The sequence below is a fragment of the Sinohyriopsis cumingii genome, unplaced genomic scaffold, assembly GCF_028554795.1.
Source record: "Sinohyriopsis cumingii isolate HCF-2022 unplaced genomic scaffold, ASM2855479v2 utg000695l, whole genome shotgun sequence".
Taxonomy (NCBI): Eukaryota; Metazoa; Mollusca; class Bivalvia; order Unionida; family Unionidae; genus Sinohyriopsis; species Sinohyriopsis cumingii.
The window spans coordinates 72498-87926 of record NW_028315924.1 but is presented as its reverse complement, the minus strand read 5'-3'; positions in this window follow the sequence as shown (position 1 = coordinate 87926).

Sequence of the window (15429 nt, the reverse complement as noted above, 5' to 3'; positions counted from 1 at the left end):
CGGCCAGTATAAGTGGTGGAGGAAGAGCTAGGGAAAACCCGGAAGGAAACACCGACACAGGAGAAGCTACTGGCAGGCTTTCTCGCGTACCCACATTGGCCGAGCCTGAGACTCGAACCCACGCAGACAGAGGTGAGATGACAGTGATCCGTAACGGTTAACCTTTTATACCACTCGGCCACTCGAGGCACCTCTGCGGCATGAGTACCCAGTTCTAGACATCACTCTAAACTGTCACCCTGCAGACATCGTAGCAATATAACTCATATTGTTACAGATACACACACACACACACACACACACACACACACACACATACACACACACACACATCATATTTATTAATGAATACTAAATAATGCATGGAAAGATTGGATAATGTAATTTTGTTATGTATATTTAATTTGCTATATTTGTTATTTTTGTTGTTGTTATTTTTTCATTATATGCTATTGTAATGTAACATTGTATGTTGGACTTGACCTTGTCTAAAATCAAGATTATTTTCTACGTGAACTGAATTGATGATTTTTTAAATTTTATTCTGTAAACAATTACTACAGAGCTAAACTATTATAAATGTGTATGGGTTTAATATCAAGATCATTATTAATATAAGTAAATATGTTTATTTGGGTCTGAGTCTAATTTAATGAAATTCCCCTACAGTTTATCTGGTGGATATGACATGGTCCAAGTTATATATTATAGTTTTAGTAACAGACCTTCTAATAATAACAAACATTTTATGTTGTAAACTTTAAGAACTTTCTATTTGGTTATTTTCATTTGGTAATGTGTTTTAGAAAATGTTAATTGTGACCTGATGTCATGTAAAGGACTATATAATTGTATCATAGGAAATGTTATTCATAGGTGCTTAAGATCTAGCAGATTCAATTTGTATTATTATTGTGTCCAGTAATTAATTGGGGCTGGAATTTATTTTTCAAATTGTTCAATTCAAGTGAATTTTCTCTGGAGTTTTCATTAAAAATAATATTTTTGAACAGAGACACTCACTGGGATTTATAGCGAATTCGAACTTTTAATTATATTACTGTGTTTCAACAAACGACTGTTAGTACAATAACTCAATACAGTCTGAAACAGGCAGATCAACAGGTTCAGCGTTGAGCTTAATTTGGACTAATACTAAAGTGTATTCAGAACTTTAAAAACTAATAGGTCTTGTTTCTGTGATTCTATGATTATTTTGGGACTTAATTCGCAATACCTTAAGTTATTTGTTTTGTCATTTTCACTTTGTATTTTGGAAAATAAATTATTTGCTGAATTTTACAAAGTCGGTTCATTTTCACTCTTTTCTGTTACATATTTTAAGAGTATAGACTCGTAACATTTTATTGACTACAAAACTAAAATTGTCTGTAGCATCATAGAGAAACGATCTTTTATATTGAACACAAGATATAAAGATTGTTCCTCTACATCACCACTGGACTGGGTGTATGGGGCATTATTACCTTAAAGTTATTTCTATCCTGATCTTTACATTATGTACCCTTACTTAGTCACAACACACACACACACACACACACACACACACACATGCCCACACTCATACACTCGCAAATACTGTGCAAAACGAACCACTCACTTCCAAACCCAAAGGTTTTTTACATTGACCGTTTCTTTACTGTGAAAGTAAATAAAAACAAAGAAATCAAACCAAAAGTTGACAAAAGGTCCACTTTGTCTTAAACTCATCACATGTGTTACTCACTTTGGCGACATATCTTTCCAGCCTTTGTACGACTCAAATTGTTAAAGCTACATTATAAAATCAAAACATACACACATTTCCAACGTTTTGTATGATAAAATAAAATTTGCATAACCGGTGAGATTTGAAGTTTTGCCGCACAACATGATCTATTTATAACATATTTTGAAAGTAAAGTTTGCAAGTTGATAAGACCATCAAATTTGTAATTTCCCACAAAGACATAATTCCGTGTAATTTCAAAATCTGTTTCGTAAGCTTGGATCCATTCCACAAATAATTTCCAAATATGTTAATCGTTTTCAAAAATTGGTTTGTGGCAATATTTCCATATAAAAATTAAAAAAATGAAGGCTAGTCAATTTTTGCATTTTGAACAAAGTTATCCAAAACAAAAGAATTAGTCCATTAATTTAAACAAATCAAACAACCTAGCTGCCTGGACCAAATTTCATATTCACCATCTGGCCTTTGTACCTTGGTTCTTGTCAGATCTTTATAAATAAAGGTATTATTTGCTCTTACCCTAAGGAGAGAAGTTTTGTCGAGTATTAAAGAACTTTTACTGAACAGTCGATGATTAATTTGTCCATGGTGATAAGGCTTAAGTAACATCACGCCTAAAGATGTTCTTCATTGTTTTATAGATTTCTTTCCATTTTATTTTGCATAGTTTTGATAACAGTATACGTCCAAATTTTACAAATATTTGTTCAGACAACACCTTTTGCAATAAAGCATCCTCGCTCAGTACAAGGCAAAAGAAAGTTTTAAATAACACACACATGAGTGCAAGTGAATCATATTTAACCCTCTCGGTTCTGCCACCCCAATTAAACTATATAAAAGAAAATGTATTCAGTTCATTTTCTATATTATGTTGAGGACTTGGTGTAGCAGCAAATAAAAAGATTTTTGGCAAAATAAAGGATTTTATTAAAGTAAAGTTTCCAAAAAGGGAACAGTTTCTTCCACCAGTCGAACAATTTCTTTGTTTCCTTCAACTTCGTCAAATGATTAAATTCAAACATATCCTCAAAAGTCAAAGATAAATCTAATACCAGTAATCTAAAACTGGGCATTGACCAGTTCATAACAATTTCGGGACAAAAGCTTACATTAGATTTGTTTATTTCCAATCAGAAAGCTGTTGATTTTAAAACATTGCTGTGCAGACCTGATAACGAAGCAAAGTCATTTAAAATCTGCATCGTTTTCTTCAAGTACACAGGATAATCGTCTAATATGAAAAGCGTCCACAGCGTGCTGCCAGAAATTAAACTCCATTTCATTATAGAATGTTCCTGTAATATGTATTCTGTTTTTGTGTATTGCACGAAGTTCAATTCCTATCATAAATAAGTAGAGTGCAAAATAGTCTCATTGTGATAATCTCTTTCCAAATTGAAAAATGGTGATACATGATAATTATTCATGACTCAAAGTGTTTATTTATTGCAGAATACTCTAAGCCACTGACTAAATAGATTCCCCAAATTTAAAATATTTCAGGTCATTCTCCAGAAAGTCCCATTCATCTGAGTCCAAAGCATTCTCGAAGTCTATCAGTAAGTGAACATCAGATTCATACTTTTCATCCAGATATTGCATCAGATAATACACTATTCCTGTATTTCACCAATGTATCTCGCTTTCATAAACTCTTTTGAGTACCACTAAAATGGATGACATTCGTGACCCTCGAAGCAATTGATGCTGAAGCAACCTTGTACTTTACATTAAGCAGTGAATTTGGGTTCCATGTTTTAATGAATTTGTTGTCTTTATATTCCTTTGGAATGCAAGTAATGATTCCCTGAGACTGAAATTCTGAACAACTTTGCTTATCATGTACAACATTTAGAGACCTAACGATAACGCCGTCTAGATCTTTCCAAAAGACATTTTAGAATTCATCAGCCTAGCGATTGGAGCTAGGGCTAGATTTATTTTTTTGTTTCAGGGCGAAAATGCTTTCATAAAAAGTTAACTTACCTTCACACGAACATGTTTCAATACCTGAAAGTTTTTTATTATGATTAAATCAGTGATTACGAGAGATGTAAATTATTATTGTTTTTCTATAACTTTTCATTAATAAATCTTGCTGGTGAATTAATATCTATTTTGCATCTGATACCCTTATTCCATCTTCCGTATGTAACTCTGTTATTTTTTGTTTATTTAATTTCTCATTTGAAGATTAAGAAAATATTAGAATGTGTTCGACAGACTCGTGCCATCTTGTTTTTGATCTCAACATTTCACCTTCCATTCCATTTTCTCATTTCTTCTAACTCTACTTGTTTTATGGTTCAGTTCTTTCACTACATCGCCGTTATTATTTTGATTGACTGAAGTATTACGGTCTTTATCTCAAATTCAATTTTTTTAAATAAATGTTGTTTCTCCTGATCTGCCTTACGTTGAGAACAATTGATTCTGAGCTTATAATGATTTTAAGGTAAACGGTATATATAATGTTAGAAACCTTTCTCGTGACACATTGCAGTGCCAATATAGGACTACCCATACACAAAACTACGATATTTGACATGATCAAGAACAACTTAACTCAGGAGTATCCATTAAATTTACACATTGAAGAAAAAACGTTCAAAATGTTTTTTAGAGGCGCTAATTTTTTAAAATAAAAATTATCATACCAAAATAACATTTTTTGTACTCATTTTGACAACTGCCAAATTTTTAGAGGTATCTTAGAACAGAAACATATACAATTCTTCGTATTAAGAAAGTGTGTGTGTGTGTGTGTGTGTGTAAAACAGAGATAGAGTGAGAATTGACATAACGACATGAAAGAGCAAATATTTTATTCTAACTTTAAAAATATCAAGACATAAGTATTGTATCTTTTCCACATATAAATTCAAGAATACGTCCTATTTTACAAAACTCACACAGAGAATAACGCATGTTAATGTAAAATGTCACAAGATTGAAATGGAGACATGGTACAAAACTCACACAGAGAATAACGCCTGTTAATGTAAAATGTCACAAGATTGAAATGGAGACATGGTACAAAACTCACACAGAGAATAACGCCTGTTAATGTAAAATGTCACAAGATTGAAATGGAGACATGGTACAAAACTCACACAGAGAATAACGCCTGTTAATGTAAAATGTCACAAGATTGAAATGGAGACATGGTACAAAACTCACACAGAGAATAACGCCTGTTAATGTAAAATGTCACAAGATTGAAATGGAGACATGGTACAAAACTCACACAGAGAATAACGCCTGTTAATGTAAAATGTCACAAGATTGAAATGGAGACATGGTACAAAACTCACACAGAGAATAACGCCTGTTAATGTAAAATGTCACAAGATTGAAATGGAGACATGGTACAAAACTCACACAGAGAATAACGCCTGTTAATGTAAAATGTCACAAGATTGAAATGGAGACATGGTACAAAACTCACACAGAGAATAACGCCTGTTAATGTAAAATGTCACAAGATTGAAATGGAGACATGGTACAAAACTCACACAGAGAATAACGCCTGTTAATGTAAAATGTCACAAGATTGAAATGGAGACATGGTACAAAACTCACACAGAGAATAACGCCTGTTAATGTAAAATGTCACAAGATTGAAATGGAGACATGGTACAAAACTCACACAGAGAATAACGCCTGTTAATGTAAAATGTCACAAGATTGAAATGGAGACATGGTACAAAACTCACACAGAGAATAACGCCTGTTAATGTAAAATGTCACAAGATTGAAATGGAGACATGGTACAAAACTCACACAGAGAATAACGCCTGTTAATGTAAAATGTCACAAGATTGAAATGGAGACATGGTACAAAACTCACACAGAGAATAACGCCTGTTAATGTAAAATGTCACAAGATTGAAATGGAGACATGGTACAAAACTCACACAGAGAATAACGCCTGTTAATGTAAAATGTCACAAGATTGAAATGGAGGCATGGTATACTAAAATCCTTCTTTCCAAACGCAAATGTTGCTTTAAAAAAATACTTCAAAGCATTCCTTGCATTTTTCGCGCAAGGGAGTTAATAATACTTCATCACAACCTGGTTGTGTGTTGTTTGTAAATGTTTAATTTTTAAGTGACTACGCTCAGGAGCATTAAACACGTCTAATGTTTTTTATTCCGCGCGAAACTGAAGCAGATTCTAAGCTAAGGCGAAGAATAAATGTTTCCTACCCAATGAAGCCACTTGTAATGAGTAACAAAGCAATTTGGTCCAGATTAAGGACAGGCAGACTGGCTAAATAACAATTCGCACTGCACTTTACTATTGCCAAATAACGTATTCGCACTGCATTTTACTATTGCCAAATAACGTATACGCACTGCATTTTACTATTGCCAAATAACGTATAGGTACTGCATTTTACTATTGCCAAATAACGTATTCGCACTGCATTTTACTATTTCAGTGCATATAGGATATTTTGCAATCGCGTTAAGAATTCATGTACTATATGCCCCTCTCCCCGTGCAAATGAATAAATGTCATGGTGATGTCCTATTATTTAACCAACTTCACCCACCCCTCCAACCATGCTATCCCTACCAAACTCAATTACTCTTTCGAAAACCAAACAAAATTAAAACTATTCGACATTTGATATATAATAATTCCCTTAACAATTGTACCAAAGTTTCTATATTTTGTATATTGTTGTTGTTAATTCAATTCCTATAGAAAATAATCTTGTCATATTTTACAACATAATCATGAACGGAATCAGAATGATCTACATTTAAAAGAACGTACGTACGTATGTAGGGACGAACACTATGACTAAATTAATATGCACGCTTCTTTTTTAGAAAAGAGGGTAATAACAACAACGACAACAGCAATACTGATAGTAGTAGTATCATTAGTAATAGTGTACACTAAGTCGATATTAATGTTCATGTTTGTATCTCCAAATGCGATATTATTATTATTATTATTATTATAGGAGAAGGAAAACTCCGATTCCAAACCTCTGCTGCCTTGTCGCTATACCCACTCATGGGAAGGCTAAGGGAGTAAACCCCGACAGAAAATCCGGAGATGGAGTCCCTAAGGCGGTATGACATTGACTTCAACGTCATTCCGGCAACTCCTGCGACGCCGTTGGTGCCAAGCTGTATCGGCATTCGTCGTTCCCTTGGGCACACCAGCTGCGTGGAGAGGGGGGATCTGCTGCATGGGCAACATCTGATTATCCATACCACCCTGCCCAGGCTTCATAGCTCCACTGAGCTACGCTATCGTCTCCCGTAGACGGACGGATGCCAAGAAGATTATTATTATTATTATTAGTAGTAGTAGTAGTAGTAGTATTGTTATTATTATTATTATTATTCGCCAACACTGTCAAAGCATGATCCGTCCGCAAAGAATTTCAGTTTTATGTCACCTTTGTTATCTTCTTGTTCGTCTTCGTCTTCTTCTTCTTCTTATTATTATTATTATTATTATTAGTTGTAGTATTAGTAATACTAGTGGTAGTAGTAGTAGTAGTATTCAGCAACAGTAATGCTGATAATGCATAAGTAGTAAAGTAGTTATCATCATCATCATTTTCTTCTTCTTCTTCTTCTTCTTATTATTATTATTATTATTATTATCATTATAAATATTTAGCAACAATAATACAGACCGATCCGTCAGCAATGGATTTCATTCATATTTATACAGATCATGACATTGGAGTTACCTAGGTTACCTGAAAGCTTTCAGGTAACTCGCACGTCTCCAAAGGATTTCGATCTTATTCATTTTAGATCATGTCGTTGGGGTCATTTGGGTTATCTTACAGTTTGCATTGGGTCAGGATAGTTTCAGTCCCCTTCGTGGCACTGTGTCCAAATAACAGCATTGTGGCACTGTGTCCAAATAACAGCATTGTGGCATTGTGTCCAAATAACAGCATGATTCTACGCTACATGCTTGACATCTTCTTGGCATTGTGTCCAAATAACAGCATTGTGGCATTGTGTCCAAATAACAGCATGATTGTACGCTACATGCTCGAAATCTTCTTGGCATTAGTATGTGTCACAAGATGGGAGCTGAAGCAACAAAGGTGGAACATGAGTTAACCACTGCAGTCCAATTGGAAAATGCGATATTATTAATACTATTATTATTATTATTATTCGTCAACACTGCCAAAGCCTGATCCGTTCACAAAGAATTTCAGTTTTATTCACGCGTATATCACCTTTGTTATATTCTTCTTGTCCTTGCTCTTCTTCTTCGGCTTATTATTTTTATTATTATTATTATTAGTAGTAGTAGTAGTAATAGTAGTAGTAGTACTAGTAGTATTCAGCAACAATAATAGTGATAATGCATATAATGTCATCTACGTAATCTTCTTCTTCTTCTTCTTCATCTTATTATTATTATTATTATTATTATTATCATTATTATTTGGCAACAATGATACAGACCAATCTGTCGCCATAGGATTTCAGTCATATTCTTACAGATCATGACTTTGAAATTTTCTATTTTGTGTCCACAAAGTTGGAGCTTTAACAAAAAAGCTGGAACATGAGTTAACCGCTACAGTCAATGTGTAAAATGTGAAAGAGGTGGGGAGCAATACAGCAGAATATCAAGACTACCATGTTCTGTCCCGGCTCGTATCAATGCTGGAAATGAGACTAGAGAATGCAGAGAAGGAGCTGTTAGAACTAAAAGATGTTAAGGAAAAAGCTAATCCACTAGCAAATAAACTAAAGAATGTTACGGAAAAAGCTAATACACTTGCAAATAAACTAAAGGATGTTAAGGAAAAAGCTAATCCACTAGCAAATAAACTAAAGAATGTTACGGAAAAAGCTAATACACTTGCAAATAAACTAAAGGATGTTAAGGAAAAAGCTAATACACTTGCAAATAAACCAAAAGATGTTAAGGAAAAAGCTATTACACTAGCAAATAAACTAAAAGATGTTAAGGAAAAAGCTAATACACTAGCAAATAAACTAAAAGATGTTAAGGAAAAAGCTAATACACTAGCAAATAAACTAAAAGATATTAGTGAAAGGCTGAACCATGCTGACAAACGTATAGCAGAACTGGAAGAGCTAGTGAAGCCAAATAGTGCCGATAATCAAACTATACCTAAAACGTTGTACGACGAAGATATGAACTATCAAATATATAAAAATCATGGCGAATCTAGTCTCCATTTCGTTTCAGATGAACTGAGTCCCCCAAAAAGGTCAAACACTACGAACATGTTGAAGACAATAAAGGGAATAATTTCAGGCATTTCGGAGATTTTATTTTTATTTCTTTTCAAACTCCACAGCGTTAATGAAATGGGAATTTAATTTCCTTATTTGTAAATATGATTTCATAAATATATTCCGTAACGGAGGAAATTCAAAATAGACATCAGATTGATCACATAACCATGCATCCGTTTTAATGTTTCAATAAAGTCAACATAAACTTGTCAAAAGCGCTTGCAAATTAAATGGGCTTCTGAAGGAGTACGTTGAATTTAATTGAAAATATACAATTTAAAATTTGCAGAAAAAAATGCAAATTATTTAAGTGATTATTTAGAGAGTGTATATCTATCATGTTAGAGTGTTTCTGCAGAGTAATACAAACGAATTATTTGCTCGAATAAGAAACAAATCTTATTCTCATTACGACTCTATGGTTTTAAGTTAAGTAACATAAAACGAAAACAAAACAGTAAGATCAAGAACATTCAACAAATAATTGATTTCCCTATAATATGACAATTTAAAAGAAACTTACATTTTTGTGAATTAAATCCAAACTAATCCCAAACATTCTTTCACAAGTCATATGTATTGAGTGTTCCGAAGAAAGTTCAGCGTTGAATGAGCTTATGTGCCAACATTCTTGATGCATCAAAATGACATAATCCAGAATGTCCTTTAGTGAATACACAATAATCATAAAATAGCGATTTATTTCATGATATCAATGAACACGTTTAAATTCATATGAATACATTTTAAATTAATCATTCCTCTCAAATTATATCTGAACACAACTAACAGTGATTCTAGAGACTGAACTTAAAGTGGGAGGAAATAACTGTAATGATAGCAAGCTTATATAATCATCTGAGATATTAAAAAACGCAAGAATGTGGGTCAAAGTTATCTTCAAGAGCTATCTAAATTTCTATTTAAAAATAAACACTGAACTCAAATATCAGAAAACATGTCAAAAAGCCTTGTCAACATGTTTGCATTGTCTAAAAGTACTATCTATAAACATGACCAAAATTGAAACACATGATATAGATATATACACAATGATGGACACATGTTAATATACATAACGCCAATAGACACATTTTAACGCATAAGGCAGGAACACATATGTTATATATGTACAGTGGAATCGTTAGAAATGTAGACATGTATATCGCATGGACTATGAATAATGTTTCTCCAATGAAAACATCCTACTTTCATTTTCGACAGTTTGATTGGACTAACTATATCAATTCCTTCATCTCTGTATGCTTAAATCCTCTCTCTCTCTCTCTCTTACATTTTAGCATATGTTTAATTAGAACATAACATAAATTGATTGATTTTACGTATGCAAAAATGGACATGGTTATTATAAATAATCATTCATATACAATGCACTGTTGGACTAATGAATGAATAAATCGATCAATAATGGCGACACAAACCTGAGGTCATATCAATCAACAGAGAGAGAGAGAGAGAGAGAGAGAGAGAGAGAGAGAAAATAATCTAAATTGGAATGCATTATATATAAAATTAGATAGGTATTTTACAGTTGTTCCTATGTTACGTGTTTAGGCTCGAATGAACAGTAACACAAGAAAGAGTGAAAATAACAAGCTTTAAAAAATATAACAAATAATTTATTTCCCTGGAAAAATACTGTAAAAATGAAAAAATATGAGAACTTAAAGTTTCCAGAATCAAATCCCAAAAGATACAAGATTAATCCACGAATACAATTTTTGAAGTCCTAATATGCTGTGTTGATGTATACAGTTCCTTGTAGAAACATAATTATTAATCCTCCTATTTTGGAAATCCAAATAAAATTTTCAAGCAATGTCCTTGTTCAAGAGTTGAGTTCTGAATGAATACAATATTTGCTGAAAAACGAATTAATCTTCTAGAGTCCAAATAATCTGAAGAAACTCAACAATTAACTCAAAAACTCTCTCTCTCTCTAAACATCACTATTAATACTAAGTATTTCGAAATTTCAGAAATGCCTAATTGCGAAATAGAGGATGATGTGATCATGTTTAAATGTAAAAGTCACATAGCTCCTGTATGTCCTTGATAAGAACCAATCATTTTATTCCTAGAAAACAGTTGTTTACTTGACCCTCAATCAAGGCTAGGAACAAAGTCAAAAACAGAAACAAGTGTTTCTATTATTAGGTATTTATGGAAACATTCAGGTCAAACTGAAATTTCTGGAAAATATCAAATTCCTAGTAAACAAAATTAAATTACATTGACATGCAAAAAATATAAAAAGATTCCCAAACCCACAAACAATCAAATGAAATCAAACACAAATTAAATAAAATGTAAATTAAATCAAATATGTGTAACATTGTTAAATCTTCAGTTTAGAGGATGAGTAGCAAGGTATATATTCAGCATGATCATTTTATTTCCAGTTCATTGGTAGTGAGCAGATAGAATGTTCATGTCACTTTTGCAGTGTACGGCAAGATACTAGTTCAAGAAAAGTTGCATTTACCGTAGCTTTGCGCTACTACATCCATCAGTCCCGGGCAGATAGCTCCTTTCGATACTGTACTTTACAGTGAAGGAAACTTTTACAACAGTAATTCGCATATGTTTACGTGTCCAGTGCCGGGTACCTACCTTTTCACACTTAGCGTCACTTGTGGCTCAGGTACGTCGGTAGTTACCTAAATTTGATTGTAAATGGAGATACTAAAACGCGTGTTGCTGCAAGCCCTGGAAGTCAGGGGCTCTCTAATCAGGGGAGCTCTACTGTTGTAACCCATTATAAAGCAGGACAAAACGTGTGGGCTAGCATTGATGGGAGTGCGGTGAACTTTTCTGTATGGTGCCTTCTACACATCCTTCTCTGGACAGACGCGTTGGGAAGTAAATGAACATGAATCTTGAAGAGGTGTATAAAGATAGCATGAGTTTGATTTCGCTGGGACATAAACAGCATCGTGTGCACTGTGGAATGAATACATTAGCAGTTTGATTATAATAATATTATAGTAATGTTATTAAATTATATTTATGAAATAGTATTTTCTTATAATTTTGATTTCACAATCTGATATCTCAATAAAGTCAGAGTATAGCTAGGCCGGATTAGCAATTAAGCACACTTAGCGCATGCTTAGGGTACCAGTCCAACAGGGGCACCAGAAAAAAATTCAAATTAACTGTTGATGATAAAATCTAATGAATTATATATGACCATATCGATATGCATGTACAATTATATTGATGTGAAATGATGGCAACACTGGCATTTTCGCACCCTTTTAGCTTTTAATTTTTTTATTTTTTTTTTAGTTTCACTCGGGGGTGGGGGGGCACCACAATATTTTCAGTGGTGAGGGCACTGGAAGGCGTTAATCAGGCACTAAAGTATGGACAAGACAATTAAAGAAGGGTAAAGTGTGCAGATATACATCCAGGACATACATGCAGACTCAAGAGTCAAATAAAACAAGTTTATTAGTGGTGTTACCAAGGAAGTCGCTGAACACGACCTAACTGCAGGTTGTCAAAGAATTTGTCACCCACAAATAATAGCCTGCTGGAATTTTCACAGTATAGATGGCGACTGATGGATTGCTTGCTGATTTTGTGTCACCTGAAAACCCGATTTTTTTCTCTCTCTTGTTGCACTTGCTCATTCAGGATTTCGACGTGGACAGTGTTTTGAGTTTCAGGGATGTTTTGGATTTGTGTATGGATAAATCATCTCCACCAGAGCCACTTCCCAATGGATTTCATCATCCAGTTGGATGGCCTGAAGTAATTTGGCCATGAAACAGCATCATGTGTTGTTCGGAAACACCTCCACGGAACTGTCACTAGACAACGTTAAGTAAAATTGGTTATTCATAATTCCAGAGTTCTGCTGTCCCAGGGGTCACTCGAAGTTAGAAGAGATCCAAAAGAGGATTGTTGTGGTTGTTAGGGTGGTGACGATTGGGAGAGTGATTGACACTGGGCACAAGTCTCCCGTTGTTATCATTAGAGGAGTATTTTAAGGACTATAAAAATTAACCAGACATGGAAAAAGGTGAATGGAACCTTCATTTTTTATTCATTGAAGAATTCCATATATAAAAATAATAATAATAATAATGAGGACTTTGTATAGCGTCTAATCTTAAGAAGCTCTAAGCGCTTTATAACATTAGACAACACCTGTAAGATAAAAAACATATAATAATATTATTACAAAAACAAACATCATGAAATTAGAAAAACGTTAAAAAATAAAAAAACATGCAGAGAATATTTCAGGTAGGAAACATTATTAGGTCTTTAAGTTTGTTCTTGCAGTCGAAATAAGTGAGTTTTGAGAGCCCTCTTGAAAGTGATCACTGTGTCACTATAACCATAGCTGAACAGACATGAACCATATTCAGGTTGCCATTTAATTTATTTGTAGTATCATGGTGATCATAATTTTAAAATTAAGTGACACTGTTATGAATATGCAATGTCAAGGTCCCAGTGCTGGTTTATTTTTCTGCTGAATTCCTTTACGTTAAAGATTAGGCACCGAAATATGTATAAGGCAAATGGTAAACATTAAAGCTGATACCAGAAGTTATGCTTGTTATGACACAGGGGCTTACACTACGTATACTAATAAGAAAGAGAGATAGCCAACAAGTTTTGTATAATTTAAAATATAAATTTATTCAATAATCTCTGTGTGAACCATGCCCTACTAAAGCCTGTATACAGGACTATTCAGCTTGAATAGGGCATCTAAAAAGTCGTGATCACAATACAGTTCTTGGTATCATTCTCCATACACTATTTTAGTCAAGGTTGGTGCATAAGATCCTGTCTAGCCAGTAGCCATACCAATACCAAATAGGATTACTGCATGGATGCTGAATGGTGTTCTCAGAAAAAGGGGCATATTGAATAAATGCTTGTTTATGAAATTTAAAAAAATGGGTATAATCTCATCATAAGGAGGAACATATTTTGTATGGTATGATGCTGTTCATCTCTGTTATCAATTTTGTTTCAGCACAATAACTTAACCTGTCCACCATCTACCATTACCTGCTTTCCTAATGACTGGCACATGTAGTAGGAAGAACATTAACATTTTTAGGGTCAAAAGTAAGTTAAATTATATAATTTTAGCCCCCATCTAGACTGTTGATGTATAAACTGCATCTAATACATGGAAACTGTATACATAATACTCTTCTCAATCATTGAACAGCCAGTGGATGCAACAGTAGGATTAATTTGAATGTTGTTAATTATGGCTTTCTAGATTGTGTTCATTTTTTTCATTTGTAAATACTTTTTGTGTACTTCAACCAGGCTTTTGTCCCTTTACTCCCACCTCAGTCAGTTTCTATGGTATCAAAACTCCCTGGCAAAGTTCAGCTGTGAAATCAAACTCATTGTGATGAACATAACTCCATTATGTCATCTAAAGATTTACTTTAATTAAGCATGGTTCGTGTCCACCAATCCATGATTAGGTTATGCCATCATAATTAGGACCAGGTACAATCGGGCAAGGATCTGGAGTAGGACATGTCCTGTGAATGAATATGTCGAATACTGGAGATAAAATTTACTCAAAGATTCATACAAATAAATCAAAATTCTGAATTTCATGGTAGTCTAGCAACTAAAAGATGGGTGTGCAGTCATGGAGCACAATCATTCTAAATGCTTAAAAAATTTGCAAACTAAGTTTGGCTTCAATCCAGTCAGTTACAGTGAAGATTTCTTGCAAAATCCATTTTGTTGCTGGATGGAGAGATGCACAGCCAGAGGGACAGACAGATGGATGGCAAATTGACAGATATTACTATTATAGGGTTCCACCAATTTTGTTGAAATAGTGGGATGTTTGCTGGACAGAAGGAAAATAAATCTCAAATTTGACCAGCATAGTGATATCAATATCGACTGTTTAGAAAAGATAAGCAGCACATGTAAATAAAAATGAAGACAACTTTTGAAATAAAGTTGGGTAATATACAACTCCCTTAATGTAGCATGCCCCGAAAACTTGCAAACCACCTTCATTCATTGCTTGCTTTCAATTTGAAAATGGAAGTAAGTGCACAGGAATGGAATGAATGTCATGAAATTTGTAGCTTTTAATAAGAACCAATTTTGTAAAATGTCCTTATAAAAATTCAATACACTGTAAATGGCAATACATGATGAAATGATCAATGAAAATATTGGTAATGTCTATTTGGGGCAATGTTTTAAAAAATAAATACCAATTAAATAAGTCTTGTCAAATGAAATTATTATTTCAGTTTTATCTTTTAATTCAGTTTCATTGTAATTATAATAGATTTAATACAGCGTATGCCCTATTGAATTCAAACCTGCAAAGTGTCAATCAACCATCATTGTAATTACACTAGA